Source organism: Diabrotica undecimpunctata, chromosome 8 (assembly GCF_040954645.1).
Source record: "Diabrotica undecimpunctata isolate CICGRU chromosome 8, icDiaUnde3, whole genome shotgun sequence".
Taxonomy (NCBI): Eukaryota; Metazoa; Arthropoda; class Insecta; order Coleoptera; family Chrysomelidae; genus Diabrotica; species Diabrotica undecimpunctata.
The window spans coordinates 10,856,110-10,879,982 of NC_092810.1; the positions used below are offsets into that span (position 1 = coordinate 10,856,110).

A 23,873-nucleotide genomic window follows, 5' to 3' on the forward strand; every position below is an offset into this window, starting at 1 on the left:
TAGACTTGCTCTTGGAGCATATTGCACCAGTCCTGTCGACAGTCTACTCTGTGAAGCTGGAGAGCCACGCTTAAACCTAAGAAGAAAATACTTAACTCCATCGTATGTCTCGAATATAAAATCTAACTCAATAAATCCAGCTCTCCATCATGATGTTGTTAACAGGTTCCAGGAAGTCTATCAAACAAGAAATAGGGGTCCTGTACCTTTCTATGAACGAGCTAATAGATACTTATTAGATTTTAATATTGAACTACCTCCCATTTATCCTACATGTGAAATAAATTTATGTTTTCCTTGTACAGCCGCATCAGTGGAAAATCTAACGGTGCATTTAGATTTAAAACCTTACTTAAAAGCAAAATTGTACGATGTTTGGCAAAACCAATGGAATACAAGCTCCACTAAATTGATTGTCCTTCCATTGAACTTCTGGCCTTCAAAGCGACAAAAGTATTGAAAAGTGGGCACTATGCATTTAGATACTTCTATAGCTATGATGCTAGTTAACAATAATATTTGAAACAGGTACGTATCCCAAGTTACAAATAACTACTTACAGAGTAAATTAAATGTATGTTAAAAACTAATCATTTGTTCTAAAGTTCATTAAATAAACAATTTGTTTTAATAAATAAGTAAGTAGTTTTCAATTATATTGCACATCAAAAATTCAGGATCAAATTATTCCTGTAATTACTTGGCCATTGGTATTGTTCGAAAATGTAGAAATAATAATATGTTAAAATAATGTTTAATTGATGAAAATTATAACGAAAAAATTAACGTCATATTAAAGACATGATTAAATTGAATTGAAACCAGAAACGGAAGATTCATTTTGGATTTAAACTAAAATAAAAATACTATACCTATTTGATATATTAAATGTTTATGTAAAAATATCTCTCGAATATCCAAGTTGGTATTGATCAAAATAAATATTTATGTAGTTCATGTACCTAATATTCAACGAAATATAGCAAAACATTTAAAAATAAAAAGAAATTAGGGATGAGATAATGATCAATATTAGGCAAGTAAAGATAAGGGATAGCTGATGACAAATTCTTGCAAGACATACAGCTGATTTTGTTTTATTTTTTTAAACAACCACAAAAAATGAAAAAAATCATTTTTTGCCCTTAAAACTTTTTTGTACACATTAGATAAAAATGGTTTAAATGAAAGTTGTAAAAAAGTTCTTTAATTTAATTGTTTCTTAATTAAAATACGTAAATAATTGACCAAGATAATTGCAAAAAACCCTTACTTTTGCAGTAAATTATAAATGTTAATAACTTTTTTATTATTTCATAATTCAATAAAAATGAATATTTTTTAAAAATATGCCAAAATCGAATGGTAAAAACGTTAAATTAATTTTAGGTTAAATGATTTCTTTAATTGGTGAACAATTCAACTTGATTTCTACATTTTTTGTCCGTTTCCTTCAATATTTTTTCCGTATCTTTCAATTGTTTTCAAAACGTCAACATATCGACGCTTATCCATTTAATATTGAATGCCTTGTAATTTATAAAAGTCATTCTTAATTGTAATGAAGTAAGATGGTCTTCCGTGTGAAAACGAATATTATACAAGAAACAAATAATAATATTCATTAAAATATAATAAAAGATTTTAACATCTTAAAGCACTTATCGCGCCTGATTTCAGAGATAAAATTCTACCAGAAGTGCAGTTGTCATTAAGCTTATTATAAATTAACAATAACCAATTAACGTAAGTTAATTGCTTGGAATTTATTTAATATCGCTTTCTTCTTACGCATACTCATGCAACTTTACGAATAGGATACTTAAAATATTTGAATTTTATTTTATTTTACTTAATGTTTTCCAAGGTATGGAAAATATAGTCTGTTCCATGAAATTAAACTGGTTTCGGATTGAGTAAATAACCAACGATTTAATTGAACATATTTCAGCTTTCGTATGATAAAGGGGCTGAGTGTTTGGGTTGAGATTGAGAGGAAGATTGATGTTTGTGGATGCTCGCGGTATGTGATTTTCAGTAGTAATATCCCTAGGACATTGATAACAGACGAGATAATTTCATGACAATCGAAAGCTCGTTCCTTGGTAACAGCATGTTACCATAACTCAACATAACGAAACATTTATTTATTAAAAGTACAGTTAGTGAAAGTACAATTATTAAAATTTAAGTTAACATTAGATTCGTTGCTGTTCTCTACTATAGAAGATCTATTACCACGCATAATATTTATAATCTTGTTGTGGTGTTCTTGATCGAGATTCAAGTATGGTTTTATAGAATTCTGATTGCCATGACCAGTAATTTTTAGCAATTGTTCTTCTACACTACTTTCTGCTAATTCGCTAACAGCAGTTGATCTATTCGAGTGATTTGTTATCTTTTTCTCCTTTACATTCAAGCCAATTGCTTCAGCAGAAGATTTAGTCCATCCATTCATTGTATTTCTTCCAACAGGTACATTATCGTACCATTTGTCAGTTTCATTTTTCCAGTGTCGATTTGGTTTTAAGAACAGTCGTGGTGAGGTAATATTGTGTAATATTGTCGCCTCGTTTTGATATCAGTTTATGAAAAAGACGTACAGGGCATCTTTGTCTCTCACTATTGATAACCAACCATTTACTACTTACACAGCTTTTAGAACCACCTTGGCACGTTTTACTGAATACCGGATTGTATTCAATGCGATTTGTTGGAGTGTCATCGTTATTTTTCTCGATTTGAAAAAAATTCACCAGACAAGCAACTGCCTCTCCTCCTCGCCACGCTAATTCTACAGCAGCAATATGGTAAAATTTACGCATAAGACCTTCAGGGGTATCTTCATCCCAAAGCAATATTATTTTGTTAATTTCAGACCAATTTAACGAAACTGAACTGGCCTTACGTTTACATGGATCTGCTTGTAGTTTCTTCCTGGTTGCATCGCGGGGCATCTCGGATTGGTTTAAACACTAACTTAAACTTAAACGGGTCAATCATAATATTATAGTCATTATAGTACTTTTCTTGCAATAGTTTGCACGAAACGTTCCACATTGTCTTCACCGTTGCCTCTTTGAATTCGTCCCCGTTTTTCTTTCTCATATTGACGGCCCAATCTTTTAGTATCAACGCCAATTCTTCTAAGCTTCTAAGTTCATTCAACTCATATTCTCGTCCGCAGCAAAATTCCATGAATATTCCCCAAATATATTTGTGACTGTAGGTTGTATTTCTGGGAATTTTTTCTTTGATTAGCGCATTTATACTTTGAACATTCTCATTGCCGAAACGTGACATTTTGAAATTTATTTGGATGAAGTTGTCAAACTCGATCGTGTTGTCATAGGGATTGAAAATTGCACTGAATGCAATTATCAGTCTAATGTTGACATGATTGGGTGAAATTGTTCCACATGACACAAAATGACGAAATTTGAATGGTTGTTAGAACAGTCGAAAAATTATCGTGGTAACAGTTTTGGATGAGGTCTTGTTTTAAACTAGAGAGCTCAGCGGATCTACTTGCATCATTGCAAAGGCGTATTGATCTGGAGACAAGCGTATTAATGACTTGTGAAGGGGGATGACGAGAGTTGACATGCAAGTAACGATTGGTATGGGTGGGTTTTCGATAAACAGAGTAATAGAAACCTTGGGATTGGTTTTTCTTTACGATAACGTCGAGAAACGGTAGATATGAAGTTTCCACCTCCATCGTAAACTGGATTCTAGGATGTATACCACTCAGATGGGTTTTGAAAAGACACCAAAGCATCCTTAAGATGGGGCCAAATGACGAATGTATCGTCAACATATCGTAGCTAACATGTGGGTTTGAGCATTGATGTGGATAGTTCTCGGGTCTCGAAGTCTTCCATAAAGATATTGGCAATTACTGGAGAGTAATTATTATTACTATTATTAATATTGGCAATTACTGGAGATAATGGTCTTATAGAATTTGCCTGAATTCCACTTTTTGCGAGGTTTTCTTGAAATAGATTTAGTATAAATGCAACAATATAGTAGAGGTCCTGAAACTGTCTGAAGAATTATAAATTGTGAAGAACACTTCTGAATTTAAGTGCCCTTAGACACCGATTTTATATCTTCAGGTTAGTAACACGGGAATGCCTGACTGCTACAAGATGACTCTAAAATCAGTTTTTCGTAGAATTAGATTCATTGGTCTAAAGTGTCATGGACAGCGTCCCATCTTGTCACTGACCTAAAGACATAGGAGATGAGATTGCAGTGATGCCAAGGGTAAGTCCAGTGGGATAAGTAATGGAATCGTTTAGTTAGTAGTATAGATTTTATTTATAGGTCCTTATTTGAAGAAAAATTCTTTTCATGGTGTAAAGCGAAAAATTTAATTTTGCCCAAAACACGAGATGGTCTTTACTGCAGAATTTATGGTATGGGGAGAAATTTCATAAGAAAGAAGGTCTTTATTAGTATTCCATGAAAGAAACTTGAATGCTCAATACCATATCGAGAATCTTTCAGAAGCAGTGGCTGTACGATACCTTCAGTAACTAAAAAACCTAATTTTCCAACAAGATAATGTCAGACGACCTCAGAGTTATCAAGTTCCTTCGCTACATTAGTGACCATGCTTCCCTAGCCAGATACGCTTCCTAATCTTTCACTAATTGCACATGGATGGAATATGACTAAGACTTCAGAGGCTAATGGACAGAATAAACGAGTACAGTCAACAGTACGGACTAAACATTAATACCCACAAAACGAAACAAATGATTATCAGCAAGGAGAATATAAATGGGGCTCATCTATACATTAATGGGACGCAGATAGAGCGAGTAAAACAGTATTGCTACCTGGGAACTATAATAAACGAACAGTGGAGCAATGTACAGGAAATAAAGTGCCGCATAGGAAAGGCAAGAACGGTCTTTAACAAAATGAGCGCCGTCTTAAAGAGTCACAACATATCCCTAGATACAAAAATGAGACATTTGAGATGCTATGTTTTCTCTGTGTTGTTGTACGGGGCGGAGGCATGGACGCTTACAGACACCACTATTAAAAAACTTGAAGCATTTGAGATGTGGCTTTATAGAAGAATGCTGAGAATATCATGGACAGCAAGGATCACGAACAAGGAAGTTCTAGAAAAAAATGAAGAAGGAACCAGAGATTGTATTTACGATCAAACGCATAAAATTGCAATATCTGGGACATGCTATGAGAAACCAGCACCGTTACTCCCTGCTGCAGTCTATATTGCAAGGTAAAGTCAAAGGTAAGCGAGGACCAGGTAGAAGAAGAATATCATAGCTGCGGAATTTAAGAACATGGTTTAAGAAAACCTCAACGGAGCTGTTTCGAGCCGCAGCGAGCAAGGTCATGATTGCCAATATGATTTCCAACATCCGAAACGGATAGGAACCAGAAGAAGAAGAAGAAGGAATATGACAGGTAGAAGATTGGATTTTCCTAGCTTAATGTAATGGATTCGCGTCGCCTAAGATATAAAGTTCTAATTTATTGGGACTCAATGTCTAAGGAAGACATAGACCATGTTATTTGAAGCATGCTTGGGAGAATTGAGGAGTGTATTTACTTATAAAAACTCGCCGATTTATTATTACCATTTTCAGGTAAAGAGTAAGGTAATTGATTTGAAACTTTGATCATTTGGTGTACTGTATTTGTATTTACCAAAAATATACGAAAATATTTTGATGTTTAAAATGGGTGTGACATTTTCATTACCACAAAGTATGTATATACCTTATTTTACACACATAAAAATATGTCAAATAATTAATATTATTATAACAGGTCTTTTAGAGCTTAAGATACACAGAGTAAAGAACAATATTTGTACCAATACCTAAATGATGCAAAAATATTATCAATAAATCAATTTCATTTTAAAGACCACCTTCTTAGCCGTCTAAATACATCAGTCTCTGTTTTTTATTTCATTATTACAACAATTTAAAACTTTGTTTTTATTACTCAGTGTCATAACTGATACTATGGAATGATATTTAAAAATATTGGCTAATTTTTAATAACAAAGAGGTATTGTTTTCGTATTGCATCACAATATGAAGGTATTAGCTATAAAATCAGTTACTTCCAAACTAAATGTTATTGTTTTTGTCACATTATCGCGTAATTTTAAACAGTTAATAGATAAATTATTTAGAAAGTCTATAAAAAATTCCTTGTGAATATTTAAACAAATAATAAGGAAAAAAAGACAATTAAGTAATGGACATTAAAAGTTAATTGCCACAAAATCAATTTCTCGTGCCTTGAAACCAGTAACATTTAGCCTGACTCAGAAAACGTACTATAAAATTTGATAATTAGTGTATTTTTTGAAAATCAACCACAAATTTACAAATATTTTATTTGACGTTTGTTGTTACAGCTCGAAAATTGTTTTCAAGATTCCCATGAACATTAAAGATATTATAACAAACAAATCTCAATTGAAACATCTGGAAGAGTTAACAAACGACAGCAGCACAGAGTATTCGCTTTGGAAAGCTACAAAAAGAATTAAAAGGCCAATATTACATTCTCCTCCAATAAAACTGGAAGACGGTAGTTGGGCCAAAAATAATCAGCAGAAGGCAGAGAGATTTGCCACTCATCTAGAGAACACATTTAAGTTGCAAGATGACCAAGACGATGACCAGGATTGGCCTGAACCAAAGCAAATAGATGAGAATATCAAGCCAACCTCCCCAAAAAAGTAGCTGAGTTAATTAAAGAACAAATCGACCCAAATAAAGCACCAGGTTATGACCTCATTACTGGAAGACTGCTAAAAAATCTACCAAGAAAAGCTATCGTAAAATTAACAAATTTAATAAATGCTGCCTTTAGACTACAATATGTTCCAGATTTATGGAAGATAGCTAAGGTGATCATGATACCAAAGCCTGGGAAACCCCCCAATGAGGTGACATCATATAGACCAATATCACCCCTACCTGTGATGTCCAAGGTGTTTGAAAAACTCCTCCTGCGAAGAATCCTACCAATAATTGAAGAAAAGAAAATAATTCCAGATCATCAATTTGGATTTAGAAATAAGCATTCGACAATTGACCAGGTGCATAGAATAACTGCTATAATTGAAAGATCATAAGAGAAAAGAAAAGTCTGTTCTGCAACCTTCCTAGATGTGGCACAGGCGTTTGATAAAGTCTGGCATAAGGGTTTGATACATAAACTTAAATCATTCATGCCTAAACAATATTCAAATATATTACAATCATATCTAGCGAACAGACATTTTAGAGTTAAACAAGAAGATGCATACACTGATCTCAAGAATATTGAAGCAGGTGTTCCACAAGGGAGTGTATTGGGTCCAGTCCTATATCTAATATACACGTGTGATATACCTGAACTAGAAGACGACACCATAGCTACCTTCGCAGATGACACTGCTGTCTTAGCGGTAAGTGACACCGTCGAAGAAGCTACAGAAAAACTACAAAATTCAATAAATAAAATCCATGAATGGAGCAAAAAATGGAAAATTAAACTGAATGAGAATAAATCAGTCCATATAAATTTTACCTATAAGAGAATTAATAATATTCCTCTTAGAATAAATGATGTCCAAGTGCCTATTGCAACATCAGCAAAGTACTTGGGGATCACTCTTGATGCGAAACTTCGCTGGAAAGCTCACGTGAAGAAGAAAAGAGAAGAACTAGGCATCCGCTACAAGAAAATGTATTGGTTAATGGGAAGACATTCCTCTCTATCCATAAATAATAAACTCCTAATCTATAAACAAATACTGAGACCAGTATGGACCTATGGCTGCCAAGTCTGGGGCTGTGTCAAGCCTAGTAACATCAAAGTAATCCAGATATTCCAGAATAAAGTACTGAGGAACATCGTAGATGCGCCTTGGTACGTTAGGAACAACGACCTTCACCGGGACCTCAAGATGGAAGACGTCAATCAGATAATCAAGAAATTTGCAGGGAGCCATGAACAACGACTCCATCATCATGTAAACGTCGAGGCTATCCAGCTCCTCGACAATACGAACCTAGAGAGAAGGCTTAAAAGAACAAAGCCTTTTGAACTGGTATAATGAGTGAGTGAAAAGCAGAGTAAAGTGTTGTGCGAGTATGCATGCTAAATTTAATGCTAGATATTAGAAATAATAGGAAAGATACTAGTGAGTAGACACCTAATTTTAAGATTTCATTAGTAATTTAAGTTAGAAACAAATTGATAATTGGTCTGACTGACCAGATTTTAATGTAAGTACACTTCTGTGTCTTAAGTAAAAAAAAAAAAAAAAATTGGAACATGAAAAATATGACAAAAAAGGCATTCGAAAGGTGCTTTTGAAAAAGGATTTTATATATTATAATTATATTTAGTTATCAGTGCCATTTTCGACCTAATAAATCAACAACTGATCAAATTTTAACAATGAGATAGATTCTTAAAAAAACCTTCGAATTTGACGTCGACTTAGACCATATATTCGTGGACTTTAAAGCAGCGTATAACTCAGTAGACAAACAGAAGCTGTTCCAAGCTATGGTGGAATTCCAAATATTATTCCAGCTTGTTAAATTAACGCAACTAACACTCACACATACAGATAGTATAGTCAGGATCCAGAACGACACCTCACGTCCTTCTGCTTCAAAAATAGATTAAGACAACGTGACGAACTATCTTTAACTTTAATCTGTATTCGGAATCTATATTCAGAAAAGCATTAGACGAGGTTCAAGGTGGAATCAGGATTAACGGAACCAGCAAAGACAACATCAGGTACGCTGATGGTACCGTCCTAATAGCAAGCAACGCACAAGAACTACAAAATATAATAAATGCGATAGTTCTTCATAGCGAAATGTTCGCTGTAACGTAAAAGAAGGCGAACTATCGTACCTCGTTTTTAATCTTGTACTGGAAAAGGTTTGAGAATCTACAAAACAGTAATTAGACCAGTGGTCACATATGGATGTGAAACGTGGACCCTCTCAACCACTGATGAAAATCAACTGAGAATATTTGAGCGCAAAATACTAAGGAAGATATTTGGAACAACCCAATGCAGCGATAGTTCGTGGAGAATTAAAATGAACCACGAGCTGGATGAACTAATGCAGAGCGCAGATATTGTCAGATTTGTAAAGTCAGAAAGACTAAACTGGCTTGGTCACCTAGAAAGAATGCCAGATAATCGAGCTGTAAAAGTAGTCCAGAAATGGAAGCCCCAAGGAAACAGAACAAGAGGAAGGCCCCGTAAAAGATGGATAGACGATGTAGAGAGGGATCTTAAAACCATGAACATCAGGCAGTGGCGAAGGAAAGTATCCGACAGGGCAGAATGGAAGAACATTGTTAAGCAGGCCAAGACTCACAAAGGGTTGTAGCGCCATCAGAAGAAGAAGAAGAAGACTGGAAAAGGTTATTCGGGGTTCCCCGATTAATAAGAGTAGTCCAATATTCAAAACATCTGCACAAGTGGTTTGATAAGCAGACGACATTGACATAATAGCCAGATCCACAGATTCCCTGGCAGAAACTTTTCGATCTCGTCCGGAAGATGGGACTAAAAATAAATGCCCAAAAAACGAAATATATGTGCGTCTCCCAAGACTGGTAATTAGATATAGGGAATAATAATTGACTACATGGAGTTAGAAGGTGTGGCACCTTCATATACTTAGGTTCGTTATTGAGTAAGGAGAACAACTAATCAAAAGAAAAATAGTCCTTGCCAATGGCCTGGGAAGACAAATGGCCTCAACAAAACTTCCAAGAAAAATTAAACTGAATGTGTGTAGAACACTAATAAGACCAGTTTTAACATACGGAACTGAAACGTGGTAACACACAGGGTGATCAAGAGCTGATTTAGCGATTCGAGCAAAAGATTCTACGAAGAATATACGGACGACTAAAAGAGCAGGGTATGTGGGGAAGACGTTACAGCCTTGAGTTATATAGAAGCTTTGGTGAAGCTGAAGTTGTAAAATTGCAGATGCATTGGGCATATAATTAGAAGGGAGGAAGATGCGATGGTGAGAAAAGTCTTTGACAGAAAAGGAGCAGTGGGACGACGTACTAGAGGTAGATTGAAAGCTAGGTACCTGGACAACTTGAAAGACGACTTAAAATCCAAAGGAAATTAAACTTCACACTAAAACACAACACTGCATATCCTTACCAAACATTAATGGATTCTTTGAACACATGTCGACACTGTTGGTAAAATATGTGGGTAATGTTAATACATATCATCAGTCAAATGTTATTTATAAAATAAATTGTAAAGACTGCAGTTCAACATATATTGGGCAAACACACCAATATCTACATAGAAGGGTTGTTGCACACAAACATAGTGCCACCGTAAACACGTAAACACCGTAAACTATCAAAAAGTGCAAACAAATATAAAGTGTATTATGTAATGTTTTATTGAAAATGGCAAATAGCAGAAACGTTTAAGGAATAAATAAATGTTTATTAATAACAGACCGAGAAACCTAGGAATTAAAAAATGCCACCCTGATATTTGGCAAAATACATTATACTTTCTGAAAATCTGTCGATTTTTATTCTAAAGTCATCTGTTAACGATATAGATATATTTCAATTGTCAAACCCCTCCCTTCCAGTAACCCAACCCCTTAATTTTAAATAGGGAATCAACCATGTGTGGCACATTATTAGACATGTAATTTGCTGGAGAATTCAGACATCTATATTTTTTTGATATTATCTCTATTCTTGTGAAAAAGTATTAGTTTATTGAAAGTTTTACACCTACTAAAATCTAAACGTAGCGCTATGTTTTGTTATTGTCAATTTCCGGTCATGTCAAAAACTACATTCAAATGAAATTTACAACATTAATAAGAAACTTTATTAAATGTATCGTAAATAAAGTGAACTAAATTTCAAATTAATAAGTTCATAATTCAAAAGAGTTTATTCATCAGCTAAAACTATGTAATGTTCAAAATGATACCCACCAACATTCGTACAATTATAAAGTCACTGTTCGAAATTACAAAGAAAATTTTAGGGATTTTTAGACTACATTCCTGCACTATTTGTTGTTTTTGTTCTTTAAATGAAGCTGGAATGGTACTATAAATCTTGCTTTTTAAATTACTCCTTACGAACTCTATCTGAATTCTACAGCAAAATATCTACCACTTATTAGTAGCAACAAAATGCACATGTTCAAATAAACAAATTCCAAAACCAAACAGCACTTTCATATTATCACATACCTACCTTATAACAAATTAAGTAGGCGTATACATTGTTTTATATTTTTATATTAACGTTTACTTACAATTTTTACTTATAATGCTTCAGGATCGGTTTTACTATCATAAAACAATTTTGTACTAACAGAGTAATGATATTTCACGAAATCGTTATCATCTAATATCTAAACATGATACAATAGAAATGATGGAGTGGGTATTGATATATTTCAGAGAATAAAATATAGCAGATATACCCAATCAACTTTATACCTTTAGAAGGATATTAATAGATTGATAAGAAGCTGGTGATGTAGGTTTATTTCCGTGTACAAATTGTTTGTATACATAAAAAATGTTTTGTGATTCATAATATTTCATAAATATGTCTCTAATAGATTACCGATAGTGAGATTAACTTTTACATTCAAAAATAATAAATGTTTCGAATATACATAGTTCGATCAGCTTTCATAAAGCCCCTAGAAATGACGGAGGAGAAATATGAAGCAAAACCTCGAATAAATACTTTCCATACTCTTTTTGATAAAATATTACAAGATAAAAACGTCCTGAATATCTGATTATAAATAAAAATGGAGAAAAGAAATAGATAAAAAATGAGACAAAAAACTACAGACTAACTCTTCTTAATTATAGTACAAGTGGCTAATTCCTTGTAATGAAAGTTCTAAATGAAAAAGCCAACCATTTAATATGGGCTCTTGGGAATACGGCTTCTTTTCTGGGCTTTATTTATCTACTTTTTTGTGATTTATCGAGCACAAAGATAAAAACCTTTCAAGGATAGAGATACTCCGATAAATAGAGAAGAAAAGAAGTTGGAACCTGGATTATTCGTGTAGTGGAAACTACGACAGTACATATGTATAGTCAGTTCCATCACTATAAAGAAGACATGAGCTTCTGAATACCACAGAGACGCCCTACAATACCAACATTATTAGATTCTATCACTGGTTTTCTTCGCTGGAATTAGACATTTAGCAGCTAGCTTTTACCCAAGGATGTGAATGGCTATACAAAATCATACCTGAGGAACCTATCTTTTAAATGAACTTAGATAATATTTACATTTAAATCATGATACAGCTGGTTTCAAATGCAGTGGCGAAAAATCTACGTAATCTTTTATCAAGTAGACAATAGAAACAGTTATCCAGAGGCGTTGCAATATTTAACAATTTGAGAAGAATATTTTATATTGGAAATTGCAAAATATTGTATTACTCACTTAAACAATAAATGAAACTTGCTTTTACAAAGATTGTTTTACCTTTAAAACCGCAATTATGTAGTCACTAGGGACATATAAGAATAATAAGAATTACTTTCAAAAATTTCTATTTCTATCATTGGAACTTTCGTAGAAAAGGCTTGAAGGGGCGTACGAGAGGACTGTAAGTGTAAGTTACTTCTTCTGCCGATTGGTGACTTATCTCTTGTTATTTTAATGATACGGGTCTAATCCATTCTACTTATGTGGTTATTCCATTCTTTTTTCTATTTTATCTCCATTCATTTATACACTGTAAGTGTATAAATGAATGGAGTCTCTTTCGATCTCTCAGTGTATTTCCTGTAATTCTTCTGAGTACTCTCACCTCTGCCGTTCCCATTAGCCCTTGCGCTGTGGCATGTCTTGTTTCTGAGGCATATGTCATTATTGGTCCTACACTGGCTTTATAAATTCTCGACTTCATCTCAGTGTTAATGTGTCTGTTTCTCCATATAGTGTTATTAAGGCATCCTTCCAGTTTATTTGCTTTTTGTACTTGACCTCTCACTTCTTTGTCCAGATCTCCATAGCTAGACAGTGTAATTCCCAGGTATTTTATTTCCATTCCCTATTCAATACTGATGCCATCAATTTCTATTTTACATCTGGTTGGTTCTTTGCTGACCACTATTGTGTTAATTTTCTGAGATGAGATTGTCATATTAAATTCTTTTGCTCTTATGTTAAATCTGTGGACCAGTCTTTGCAGACTATCTTCATCTTGGACTACCAATATTGCATCGTCTGCGTAACAGAGTATGTTTATTTCTTTGTTTCCCATTCTGTATCTTCTTCCTTTGTTAATGCTTTTGATGATTTCATCCATGATCAAATTGAAGAGCATGGGGCTCAATGAATCCACTATAAACTTATTCCGCTACCTATTTCTATTGGTTCTGTAAGTTGTTAATCTATTCTGACTTCCGTTTTGTTGTTTTGGTAGATGTTTTCGATAGTTTTTATAATATTTAGGGGAACTTCTTTATTATAGGTCTACAGCCAGGTTAGTATCCTACTGATAGACTTTAAAACCATATAGCTCATAGAAACAAGAAAAAGAAAATTAGAACAGTTTAATATTTAAGCACATTACAAAACAAAACTGAAGAACAATAACAGACATTTTTATTATTCTTTTTAAATTTTAGACTTTCTTAGAAGAATATTACTGCCATTTTTAGCAAAGTTTCGTTAAAATTAAGGAAACAGTGTTAGTTCTCTTATTTTATAGTCGATTTGGATCGTAATATAGACAAGTGATTAAGCTAGTCATTGCATGAGAGATATCATAGAGACACAAAGGCGGAAAAAATGTTGGTATACCGAGAAAATCAAGGTGCGACAACTTATATAACATACGAGGTAAAGAGTAAGAAGATAATGAAATTAATTTCATACAATGCGGGCGTAGATATAATAACAACTATAGCAAATGATAATAAAATTATGGAACTTTCATTCTTCTGATGATCTTGGTCCCTAAGGCCAATATCACCCGATTCAACTATTGCATTACTAATTCTTCCATAAGCATAAGAAAAACTGTACCACAATTACCATATTCTGAAGTTGTAAACACTAAATAAGTCTATATCCACAGACGTAACAGTGAATGTCTTATAAAAAATACGAGTACCACGCCGATCGGTACGATTTTTATCCCGCAAGGTTATTTTAGTTCCAAGGTTACAGCAACCGTTTTTAACCGACAGACAATATAAAAAGAATTTCAAAAATAAAACCGAATGGAAATTATTTTCTTATTTTAATCAACTTCACGTGCAGATTTCGAGAGTTTCCTACGGATGATTTATCACCGGAATAACTATTGATTGTCTTTCATAAATTTATGGTATTAAAGCGTGGCTATTAGTATAATTATAATAAATGCTTCTAAATAATTTGCCTTCTAGCTAGTAAACCGGGTAAAATACACAGGAACATATAGATACTCGTTGCATGTTTCCCACCAGGCAAAAATGATTACACTAAGCTATTTTCTTTTCTTATATTTTGGTCTTAATCATAAGCGTAGTTGCTCAAAGTTTCTGTAGGGAGGTTGGTAGGTTCCTTTCCAAAGGAGTCCATAAATTGTGTTATTAAACAAAATGTGAATTTGAAATCTTTGAGTTTCATTATGATTTAGTTAATGAAACGAAACACTAATTATACCAATTTTCCGCAGCAAGAGGGATCACTGTGAATCTTTATCCATTCGATTCGAGTGTCACGAAAGTTTGTGAATAAAATTCATGGTAATAAGATGAACATTGCATTTTGTGCATAAAAATGCATAGAAAATGAAAAATTTGTAACTAGAAGATATCCACAGGATGAATGGTTAGTCGGGTGTTTTCTAGGTCACTGAATATAAATATGATAACGACGATGGTCATAGAACTACCTGGTGCCCGGCGTGGACCTTCATGGACCTTCGTGGATTTTCATTCCAAATCAGTTGAGAGTCATTACTTGAGGGGTTTCTAGATCGATGAACACGAATATTATGACGGCGATGATCATCGATCTACATGGTGCCTAGGGTGAACCTCGTCTTCTGAAGTTTTATTTTTGATTCATTCGAAATCAGTCAAAAGTCATTACTCGGGAGGATTTGAGGTTGCTGAACATGGCACACAGGGCACCAGGTAGCTCAAGGATCATTGCCGTTATCATATTCGTGTTAAGTGACCTTGAAAACCGACTACTTTGTCGTATATTAAATACAACAGTAGAAAATTCAAATAACCTTGGTGCTTAAACAATTCTCTTGAAAATCGCTATCACCTACACCTGATGAAGTGATAAAACGATATTGGTTTCTGGACTTCCTATAACTATAGTAAAGGACATTATTCTAAAATCTTAAAACCTGAAAATTGATTTGTTTCTTAAGACCCATTATTTCCATGACTCTAAAAGTTTGGCCAAAATCTTGAAGGAATAGAAAATTTTGGGAGGACTAAGCTATAATTTATAAACAAATGGTTACGGTTTATTTGCAGAATATTCTGGCCAAGTAGTATACTTGAATAACTAGGGAGGTTATCTATGAAGAAAAGATAGGTATATATTACAATTGGGAAACGTAAATGGCAATGGATCGGTTATAGATCATAAAAACTTTCGACAAATATTGATGGGCAGCATTAGAATCCTCCAGGAAGAATAAGGCCAAGGACTAATAGCAAGGATAACATGGAATTAAGCAAAAATGATAACAAAAACATCTACATGAAGACGTTTTATTAAGTAGATAATAATCTAAATTATTTGAGTATCGTCAGAGATAAGGATAACTTCAATGTCCATCGAAAGGTGAAGGAAATAACTGGAAAGTTCCAAAAACGCAAGAGCGGAAAAATAACATCTGATGAAGGTAATCTTGCCATAATCAACGAAGATAAAAAGAAAGTACGGGAAGAATATTTGGAGAAACATTTCCACGACCTTAGAACAATACAAGAACCAACCATTGAAGAAAATTATGGTCCCGAAATTCTACCAAAAGAAATAACGGCAGCCATCAGACAAATGAAGGATGGGAAGGCACCAGGACTTGATGAAATTCCTGCAGAACTAGTGAAGCTATTAGATTCAGAACAAATAAAAATAATAACTAAAATATTTAATGAAATATACAAGGCAGGAAAAATACCAGTAAAGTGGCTCAAATCGGAGTTCGTACCATTGCCCACAAACCAGTGGCAAAAGTTTGTGAAGACTGTATGGCCATAGGCCTAATGTGGCTGAAGCTGTTTGTAAAAGTCACCCACAAAAGAATTTACCGGAAATGCGAGGAAGACAGTGCGCCTAATCAGTTTGGATTTGTGAACGCCGTTGATACGAGGGAAGCTTTATTTAGCGTGCAGGTATTGTTTCAGAAATGTAGAGATGTCAGCTGTGATGATGTTGCATGCCTGATTGACTACAAGAAAGCTTTCGATAGAGTCAGGCATGAACAAATGATGGAAGTGCTAAAGAGGACAGGGATTGACGGAAGAGACCTAAAAATAGTAGCTAACCTGTATTGGAATCAATCAGCGGTACTCCGAATAGATTTAGAATATACAGATTAGGTTAAAATCTTAGGGGGAGTGAGACAGTGGTGCATAATTTCACCACTGATATTTAATCTGTACTCGGAGCACATTTTTGAAGAGGCTCTAAAAGATATTGATGAGGGCCTCTCAATAAATGGAATCAAGCTCAATAACCTGCGGTATGGAGATGATACAATAGTGTTTTCCAATACCATAGAAGAGCTGCAAAACTGAATGAACAAAATAACGCAAACAAATAGAACATACGGACTGGATATAAACAACAGCAAAACCAAGCTAATGATCATCATAACTAAAGCAAATCTGTATGTGAACCAAATGAGAATTGAACGTGTCACACAGTACAACTACTTGGGACTATAATCAATGAGTCTTGGGACAATACCCAAGAGATTAAATGTCGCATCGAAAAGGCAAAAAGTGCATTTTTAACTATGAGCTCTGTGTTCAAGAGCCATGACCTCACCCTAGAAATAAAAATAAGGCTCCTTAAATGTTATGTGTACTCAGTGTTTCTGTACGGAGTAGAAACGTGGACATTGAAGTCGGAAACTCTATCAAAACTTCAAGCTTTTGAGCTATGGTTATACAGAAGTATCCTGAAGATATCATGGACAGACAAATCACCAATGAAGAAGTACTGCGGAGGATGAACACAACCGCTGATTTGGTCAACATCATGAAGGGCCGTAAGCTGCAGTACTTGGGACATATAATGAGAAATAAAGTAAGATATGAGCTACTCTAATGCATTTTGCAGTGGAAAATTAAAGGAAAAAAGCCCCAGAACGAAGAAGAATATCCTGGCTTGCTATCCTGAGAGCATGGTATAGAAAGACCTCCACACAGCTATTTCGTATAGCAACCAACAAACTCATCATAGCCATAATGATCGCCAACATTCGGAACGGACAGGCACCATAAGAAGAAGAAGAAGAAGAGATAAGGTAAAATTTACTAAGAACAGTATTCCTCCCACTATCTCGGGTCCTTGTCCAGGTAGCAAGAGGTCACAAGAAATGAAAGAGGAACATTCCATTAAAATACAAACATACTTTCAGAGTAGGAAAAGAGGAAAAAATCTTCGTGATCCTTAGTAGGCCGAAACAGCAGCAAAAAATAAAAACTGACGATCGTCAATGATTATTTTCACATAGACCGTGGCGTCACTTTTGCTTACTTTTGTTACCAAAATATGTATTGCAATGCTTGGCAACGGTTCCAAAAAATGCTTCATAAAAATAGGGCCATAATCGTTATGTAACGAAACAATAGTTTACAGTAATGCAGAGATAGGAGTAAAACATGTGTTTATGAAAGCACCTCAGGCATTTAATGTGTCAGTACCAAGCTGGTAACTGACAAATATTGGTTTAAAAAAATCTTCGAGCCTACTGACCAATCATAATAGAATAGTAAATAGAATAACGAATATAGTAAAAGAGTTTAAGATATTTAACTATGTAAAAGGATAGTAGATTATAGAGTACATATAGTTGGAGTATCAAATAATGAATAACAATTTTCAAAAAGAAGTACTGTGAGTTGCTTATCATCTTTTCACGTCTTCAATATATTTTGGGGTTATGTTTGATTTTAGAGATCAAATTCCAAAGTTATAACTACTAAAAGTTATTGAACAGTTTTTTACTTCTTAATTGCTTAGTTTATAAAACATTTTTTTTAAGTACTTAAAAGATTTTAACCAAAATACATATTACAAAAATAATTTCGAATGGAGCTTGATATTACTGAAGAACATATTTAGATGTTAAAATAGGGATAATATAAGTAATGCATTAGATTTATTAGACATAAAGATTTTGATATCATGTACATACACTTAGTTTTTCTTGTTACCGACAAACTTTACAATGAAAAATCCAGAAACGTTGTATAAAAATTAAAATGTTGTGACAAAGTTTTTGTCTGTTATTTTAAGTCAAAGAACGATCTACAAGGACTCAATTATTTCTAAAAGTGCACATTTAAACAACCCTTTAATCAATTTATATTCTTCTAGTTCACTTACTTGTTTTTTTCTAGGAGGTTTAGAATCACGTCTTATATTTTTTAATAAAAATGTTTAAGGTACAAATAAATCTAAAGATCTATGAATGATTAAAAATAAATTTAATAATATAAATTGTAAGGCTCTCAAATTCTAAAAATAAAAATATCCTTGACATTATTCTGCTCCAGATTTAAGACAAAATGAACTAATTGCTTATGTGAATTGTTTATAGTTCATAAAAAAAGGATTTTTGTTGAAAACGCCGACAGTTTATGCCTAAACTAAATGATATTTTAAAGCATACCTTAACAAAAAACGTTATTATATGATGTTGGTTGGTTAGAACAAGATAATAGTAATTTCACAAAGTTAAGTCGGATAATAAAGAGGAAAAATGAGTAAAACTTACCGAAAGAACTCAAAGAAAGTACGAGTTACCCGTTGACACTACACACGGTCTCGAGCGACTAAAGTTGAACGTTACGACTTACGAACCACGGAGGTGCTATCAGTTTACGTTTGGCCTGTTGCCTCCATGCCTCCTTACCGGGCGCTCGCCGTTCTCAGTGCGTCCCCACCACCTCCAAGAATAGACCGACGACGACGACGTCCGTGGCGGAGAAGACGCTGCCCACCCTTTCGGGATGCTAAATGCGGATCGTGGGGAAATTATGTGCTCAGACGAGGAGTTCTCAAAATGTTCAGTTTTTAGATCATAATTTAGTTAAAATAGCATGTGTGCTATTTAAAAATTATACTGGCAGTTTAGTTTATATCGTGTTATAATTTTTTTCTAGTTTAAAAAAAAAGGTTATTCGGTTATTCAATATATAAATAATAAAACAACCTGAAATATTGTTTTTACATATTTTCTTATTAATTCTTTCAAATATTTGAGTGCTATGCTGGAACAACGTTGTAAACGCCAAATTACATTTTGTCGACAAATTGAAAAAACCCCTTATCATTGATTATTTTGAAAAAAAAATATATATTTATGAGCGTAATATGACCTTAGTTTATACAAAACAAGCATTTATGAACATATATGCTATATTTTAATAAAACAACGTGTTAAATCCACGTCGGTTAAAACGTTGTTTTAGAAATAAAAAATGAAGTACACGTGAAATTAAGAAACGTACATATTATTAACAAATTACCGATAAACATGTTTTATATCACGTACATAACGTATGGTCCTAAAGTTTTGGGAAAAATTTCACCTGGTCTGATTGAGAAGCAAAATGCATTTAACAAAGAAGGCCATGGAATTGAAATGTCAATAGTTATTGACATTTAATAAACAAAGCAGAATATTTTGGTTTGTGCTCTGCAAAAATCAGAGAATGTGAAGAAGGGATACCATGTGTTAACTTGCGTAAAAGTGGCCGACCGCGGATTTTGAACCATATAAGAGAGGCAAGACTGATTGAAGCAGCTAAGAACAAAATTGGGGTCTCACAGCGAAAACTGGCCAGAAGATTTCATGTTAGAAACACTACAATATACAGGACCCTATCCAGTAACAATATTATCTACCGGAAAAGAAGGAAAGCTCCAAAATACACAGAGGATCAATTAGAGAGAATTCCGAGATGTTGCCGCGCGTTAAGGCGAGTGCATTTCGCCAACAAGTCGAAACTTTACTTTACCTTTGTACCGAAAGTAGACAATCCCCCCAACCTACCTCAGGCTCGTCCAATTGAAGAGTTCTGGGCAATATTAAGTCGGAAAGTCTATAATAACGGATGGGAAGCACAAAATCAGGAATAGTTAAGACGCCCCATATATACAAAAATTAGAGAAATTGACGCCGAGGTCGTCCAAAGGATGATGCAACGTGTCAGGGGAATTATTAGGCAAATCGAAAATAGTGGTCCCTTGTCTGTCATTTGAATTTTGATTTATAATAAGGATAGTTAAGTTAAATTATTGAATAATTTAATAAAAATATAAGATTATTGTAGTCAGAGTTATATGCTTTTGAAATTTTTCCCAAAACTTTAGGACCATACGTTATCAAAATAAAACACATATCAAAAAATAGAAGGGTAAAGGGGTAGAATGCGAAAACATGGAGTTGCTTCCAGTTTACTCCACTTAGCCTCTTCTCAAATCCGACTCTCACCTTCACGCCGGTGCTCCCTGTTAAACCGAGCAACCCAACTGGAGATCCGGTATCCAACCCGGGTGAAAAGTTGGGTCGGAAACTGACGAGAGCGGGTGAACTGGTCCTCCAGGTTTGGGGTTGGGCGTAGGGTTAACACCACGACATCGTAAAAAACAGCATGTTACGAGAATTCAAGGTAAAGTTTCCGGACTGAAATCTAAACGACGACTCGGCGCGAAAAAAGACAATGATTTAGGATTATTCTCGTGGAATGTAAGATCTCTATACAGGCCAGGAGCCTTGCAGTCTCTCATTAACAGTGTAGAAGTATATAAGAGCGATATAATTGTACTTCAGGAAATGAGATAGTTGGGAAATAAAATATTAGAGAAAAAGAATTATACGATATACTATAGCTGTCATCCAACGAAACACAAATTAGGAACTTGATTCATAGTCAATAAAAGAGTAAAGCACCTTATAATGGACTTCCAACCTCTCAACGAAAGATTATGCACACTAAGAATCAGAGGTAAATTCTTTAAATACTCAATAATAAATGCCCATGCACCAACTGAGGAGAAGCCGGATGAATAAAAAGAACAATTTTATGAACAACTGGAAAATATCATACAAAAACGTCCTAGAAATGACGTAAAGGTCTTAATAGGAGATTTTAATGCAAAGATAGGTAAGGAGAGGGAATACATGCCAACCATTGGAATTCACAGTTTACATAAAGAGTCAAACAACAAAGGAACTCGACTAATACACTAAGCCTCCTCAATGAACATGATGATTGTCAGTACATGCTTCAGGCACAAAGATGCTGGTTTCAGGTTTCAGAACTAACAGTTTCAGGTTACAAGCGAAGCAGTAACATCTCCAGAAGATGCCAACCCTTAGTGTTGGCGAAACCTCGAGAACTAATCTCAGAAGACAACGGCCTAACAGCCCGAACAAACAGTTTAACAAGTTAGACGATGGCCGTGAAAGCCTAACGCAGTTTATCTTTTGTTGCCCATTCTGTATCCGAGATTGAGAGATGTTACTTTAATTATGATTTTGCCCATAAGTAGGTTAAACAAGAAGGGGCTTAAACTGTCGACTTGTCTAATTCCTCCCGGTGTTGGAATATTTTTAGTGAATTGGTCTCCTGCTCTAACTTTGGTTACATTGTTGTTATTTAGGTTATGGACTATCTTTGTTATGTTGGTCGGTATGTTATTTTCTATTAATATATTTAGAATGTCTCCCAGGCGAACCCTGTCAAACGCCTTCGTTAGATGCAAGTTCAGGGTCTCCATATTTTAAGAGTTCATTGGGTATACCATTTGTTCCAGGTGATTTTCTGTTTTTTAGCTTCTTGATCTTTGCTTCTACCTCTTCGTCATTGATTAGCACTTATATCTGCTTCGTATTCGTTTATATTCAGCGTTTCCTTAGCATCATATAGCTCCTTAAAATGCTGTTGCCATGTCTCTGTAGGTACTTCCTCTGTAGGTACACGAACTCAACTGGTTTTTTCCTATTCCGAAGCATTTTCCATACTTTCTTTTGGGCACCATGTAGGCCGTAGTCCATGTCGCTGGTGAATTTAGTCCAATGTTCTCTTTTGATTGACTTTATTCCGCGTTTACTTCGTTTCTTACTTGGGCATATTCTGCGAGAGCTTCTTCCGATTGTGTGCTTTTATATCTCAGGTAGCATTTGCGTTTTAATTCAGAGAGTTCTTTCACCTCTTGACAAAATAGATAAAAGATTATTTTTCTGACATTAAGTTTAGACACTCAGTGCAACTTATTAAACTTTCCAGCTTTGAGCTATGACATTTAATATTAGATTATGAAGTGTATTCTACACAGTTAAAACGGCTGCTTACGACAAGAAAATATGAAAAAACGTCACATAAAACTTTAAATTTAAAGAGATTTAACACTAAAAGCATTTACAAGCGGTCAAAATAACCGCAAGCACAAAGCGGTCATTTTAACCGCATTCTTTTTTTGACCCTCTGTATTACTTTTTCATAGTTATTTTAGAAACTTGATAACTCAGGACATTTTTTAGATTTATTTGAGGATTATAATTTCTCTTTTACAGGTACAATGGTTTCTAAAAAACTGGTACGACTCTTAAAGCTTATTTTGTAGAAAATTGAGAAGTGTATTTTGAAGGATAAATACTTATTATTTAGAGATTAGAGATTAGAAGAGAATCCTTTTGAAGATGTGAAAACTGCAAGAATTATGTCACAGTTTCCGGGAAGAAAAACAACAACTTGGCGCGAAATTAAAGCATCGCATCTTAGAAGAGCTCTCTGAAGAAGACAATTTCATAGTTTTTTTCACGCAGATGAACCGAAGCTTGCTTTAATATATTGTTGAGTTAAGTCGTTTGTTTTATTCCTTAATAATAATAAAAATAATAACAAATGGTCAATTGGTCAAATCACGGAATATGTTCGAGGAACAACAAGTAGAAAAGTAATCAGAAGAGCTGAAGAAATAATGCTAACCACCGCAAGACACTCACAATATAATCCAGAAAACAACACAGCACAACAGTGCCTGGATACATTAAAACAAAAACTTTTCGTTTACTCAGACCGACTAAGGAGATGCAAAATTAGAAACAAACGAAAATCCGACAATACGCTTTTTGAAAATGCCGAGAAGACGTTCTATCGGAAACTCAATTCTACTGCAGAAAGTGGCAATACATCTTACCCAAGCCGAGAAAAATCCATGAGTTTTGGTGAAATCAACTTTACACACCAGCTGCTCTTAACACCAATGCTGGATGGATCGAAGATACAGCGCACAACTGCCAACACTACGTTACTGCTCTCTACAAAACCTTCACTACTGAAGAAGTTTCAAATATTATCAAAGAGCTTAATAACTGGAAATCTCCTGGACCAGATGGCGTTCATAACTTCTGGCTTAAGAAGTTCTGGAGTATTCATGAGTGCTTATCAGCAATAATTAATCACACTATTGCTAATCCGCAGGAAATACGATCTTTCCTAACCCAGGGAACAACTTATTTAATACCCAAAAATCAAAATAACACCCAAGATCCAACCAAGTACCGCCCAATAATTACTTGT

At 34.3% G+C, this 23,873-nt stretch overlaps 1 protein-coding gene across 10 annotated transcripts in view; it reads right to left on the minus strand.

The window, feature by feature from the left end:
* Nucleotides 1-19,218, minus strand: part of Tm1 (tropomyosin 1) — a 132,320-nt gene extending 113,102 nt beyond the window's left edge. For 9 of the 10 annotated variants that reach the window (XM_072539677.1, XM_072539676.1, XM_072539678.1 and 6 more), the window contains exon 1: nt 19,058-19,218. The gene's annotated coding sequence lies outside the window, so the exon portion shown is untranslated. The remainder of the gene's footprint in view (nt 1-19,057) is intronic. The other variant, XM_072539675.1, reaches the window with a different exon arrangement.
* Nucleotides 19,219-23,873: the final 4,655 nt, after the last annotated feature.